The sequence below is a fragment of the Nycticebus coucang genome, chromosome 18 (genome assembly GCF_027406575.1).
Source record: "Nycticebus coucang isolate mNycCou1 chromosome 18, mNycCou1.pri, whole genome shotgun sequence".
Classification (NCBI taxonomy): Eukaryota; Metazoa; Chordata; class Mammalia; order Primates; family Lorisidae; genus Nycticebus; species Nycticebus coucang.
This window is the reverse complement of record NC_069797.1, coordinates 67,838,100-67,842,077: the sequence shown is the minus strand read 5'-3', so window position 1 is coordinate 67,842,077 and position 3,978 is coordinate 67,838,100. Positions and strand designations below refer to the sequence as shown.

The 3,978-nt window shown below is 36.6% G+C and overlaps 1 protein-coding gene across 7 annotated transcripts in view; it reads right to left on the bottom strand.

Moving 5' to 3' along the window:
• ARSG (arylsulfatase G) overlaps positions 1 to 3,978 on the bottom strand; it is a 126,062-nt gene that overhangs the window by 975 nt on the left and 121,109 nt on the right. The gene's annotated exons all lie outside the window — the stretch shown is intronic.

The window sequence follows — 3,978 nt, the reverse complement described above, 5'->3', positions numbered from 1 at the left end:
CTAGAGAGAGAATGATTACAAACGCTTCGTAAGACCCAAAGTTGGCCCTTTATTGTCAAGAGGCGAGAGCTATGAGCGACGGTAAATTAATCCTAACATACCACATATTCAGATATCCAAGTAACTGCTATCCCTGTAAGTTACATTGAGAATCTATTTGTTCCTTTCAGGAAGGATCCTATCATCTAGAATGATTAGAACTTCTCCTTAGATTTGCCTTCAAAGCCAGTAGAACACTCATTCAAATATCTTAATCTCTGCCTCTTAGGAGTAAATGGATTTTTTTGAAAATTGCTGCTTCTAATCACAGAGATGCAAAGAGAAACAGCCATTATTGTTGTACCTACCCCTATTGTTGCAATCCCCCCTCACTTCAAATGAAGTGAGTTACAGGAGATTTGAAGGGCTGGCTGGCATCCTTTCTTCCTTCCCCCTTCTCCTTTTTTTTTTTTTTCTTTTTCCCTGTTTGGGAGCCAGACATTAAAGAGTAGGATATTCAAAAACAACTGCATGCATATGTGGAGAACATTAGAAAGTGACTTTGCATGCCCAGGGAAAAGTTCAGGTTCAAAAAAGAACTGAAGGAACTTAAGCTTACATTTCAGGCTGACTCTTGGCACAAAGACAGCCTATAAAGATAAAAAAAAAAATGATAACATAAATAAAAACAATAACAAAAAACAGCAAACCCAAGGGAAGGATAAGAATACAATTTCCAGAGTGACTGCATTCTTATATTCAAATGTTCAGTTTTCAGTAAAAAAGAAAATCATAAGGCATAAAAAGAAACAGGAACATATGACCTATTCAAAGGAAAAAAAAATGAATCAACAGAAACTGTCCCTGAAAAATACCTGATAACAGATTTACTAAACACTTTAGCACATTAAAACAATTGTCTTAAATATGCTCAAAGAACAAAAGGAAGATATGCAGAAAGTCAACAGAATGATGTCTGAGCACAGTGGAAATACCAACAGAGACAGAAAACTTAAAAAAGAACCCACCACCACCACCAAAAAGTCTGGAACTGAAAAGTACAATCACTGAAATTAAAAATTCACTAGGGGGATTCAAAGGTAGATTGAAGCAGTCAGAAGAATCAGTGATAGGACAATGGAAATTATCAAGCTTGAGAAACAGAAAGAAAAAATATTGAAAAATGTAAACAGAGCCTGAGGACAGTGGGACACTGTAAAGCAGACCAACATAAAGCCTGGTGGGAATACCAGAAGGAAACCAGAGAGAGGAAAATGGGGAAGAAAATATTTGAAGAAATAATGGCTAAAAACTTCCCAAACTCGACCAAAAAAATAAAAAAAAAGAATATAAACATCTAAGAGGCTCAATATCCTCCAAGTAAGATGAACTCAAGCTCCACACCCAGACACATTATAATCAAACTTTCAAACTCCAGGGACAAAGAGAAAATGTTAAAAGCATCAAGAGAAAAGTGATCCCTCACATATAAGAGATGCACAATCAGATGATCAGCAGATTTCTCATCAGAAACCTTGGAAGCCACAAGGCAGTGGGCCAATAAATTCAAAGTGTTAAAAAGAAAAAAAACTGTCAACCAAGAATCCTATATCTGGCAAAAGTGACCTTCAAAAGTGAGGGAGCAGCTGGGTATAATGGCTATGTCTATAATCCCAGGACTTTGGGGGACCAAGGTGGGAGGACCAACTGAGGCCAGGAGTTTGAGACCAGCCTAAGCAACATAGCAAGACCCTGTCTTTACAGAAAATAAAAATATTAGGTATGGTGGCATGCGCCTGTAGTCCCAGCTAAAGCAGGAAGATCGCTTGAGCCTGGGAGTTTGAGGTTGCAGTCTGGGCAACAGAGTGAGAGCCTGTCTCAAAAAAAAAAAAAAAAATGCAGATATTCCCAGATAAACAAAAACAAAAGCTGAGGGAATTCATTACCACTAGATCTGTCCCGCAAGAAATGTTTAAGGAACTCCCACCCAGTGAAATGACAGGACACCAGACAGTAACTTGAGGTCATATGAAGAAACAGAGATCTTAATAAAGGTAAATATATGGGCAATCATAAATGCTAATATTATTATTACAATGTTTATAACTCTACATTTTGCTTTCTATGTGATTTAAGAGACTAATGCATTTTATAAGAACAATTACTAGTCTAAAAGCCAGTATAACTAAGAGACTAATGCATTTAAATAAATTATTAGTTTATCTTTGGCAGCATGCTATGTGTTACAATGTAATTCTGTGACATCAACAACTGCAAAGGGCAGGGATGAAGCTATAAAGCAGCAGAGTTTTTGTATGGAACTGAAGTTAAGGTAATATAACTTCAAATTATAGAATTATAACTTCAGGGTAGTAAATGTAATCCCTATAATAACTACAAATAGAACTACAAATAATTATAAAAATTACACAAAAGAAATCAGAAAAAAAGACATTTCACTACAAAAATCAAACAACACCAAAGAAGACAGTAATGCAGGGAATAGGGGGGCAACAAAAGCTATAGAAAAGCTATAAAGGCTGGGCGTGGTGGCTCACGCTTATAATCCTAGCCCTCTGGGAGGCCAAGGTGGGTGGATTGCTTGAGCTCCCAGGTTCAAGACCAGCCTAAGCAAAAGCAAGACCCTGTCTCTACTAAAAATACAAAAAGTAAAAAAAAAAAAAAAAAAAACTGAGGCAAGAGGATCACTTGAGCCCAAGAGTTGGAGGTTGCTGTGAGCTATGATCACACCATGGCACTCTATCCAGGGTGACAGCTTGAGTATCAAAAAACAAACAAACAAACAAAAAACCCCAGAAAGAAAAGCCATAAAAAGCAAACAGCAAAATGAAAGCAGTAATCCTCTCTTTATCAGTAGAGTAATCCTGTGGTATCCATAAGGGATTGGTTTCAAGATTCCTGAGAATACCAAAATCCATGGATGCTCAAGTCCCTTACATAAAATGGTATAGTATTTGCATATAACCTATATATAAAATCCCATATAATTTAAATTATCTGTAGATTACTTATAATACCTAATACAATGTAAATGATGTGTAAATAGTTGTTATACTGTATTGTTTAGGGAATAATGACAAGGAAAAAAAGGCCTGTACACGTTAAGTACAAATGTAACTATCCCTTCTTTTTTAATATTATCTATCCATGATTGGTTGAATCTGTGGATATAGAATTCATAGATACAGAGGACTGACTGTAATTACTTTAAATGTAAGTGCATTAAACAGTCCAATCATAACACGGAGGTTGGGAGCATGAATAAAAATACATGATCCAACTATATGCTGTCTACAGGAGACTCACCCTAAATCTAAGGACACAAACAGATTCAAAGTGAAAGAGTGGAAAAAGATACTCCATGAAAATAGTAACCAAAAGAGAGCAAAAGTAGTTACACTAATATCAGAGAAAATAGACTTTAAATCAAAAAAGGTTGTAAGAGACAAAGAAGGACATTATTTATTACTAAAATTTTCAGTGCCCAGTTCTGTTCCTAGTATTGGAAATTCCAGCCAGAGCACTTAAGTAAGAAAAAGAAATAAACGGCATCCAAATTGGAAAGAAAAAGTAATATGCTCTCCTTTGCAGATGATATGATCTTATATACACAAAACCTAAAGGTCCTATTAAAAAAAAAAAACAAAAAAACTCTTAGCACTGGCCTGGTGCAGTGATTAATGCTTGTAATCCTACCACTCTGGGAGGTGAAGGCAGGAGGATCACTTGAGGTCAAGAGTTTGAGACCAGCCTGAGCAAAGCAAGACCTATACTAAAAATAGAAAAATTAGCCAGGCATAGTGGCATATGCCTGTGGTCCCAGCTACTTGGTAGGGTGAAGCAGGAAGATCACTTGAGTCCAGAAGTCTGGGTTAGCTGTGAACTAGGCTCAGGCCTTAGCACTTCAGCCTAGGAGACAGAGTGAGACTCTGTCTTTTTTCTTTTTTTTGAGACAGAGTCTCATTTTGTTGCCCCCAA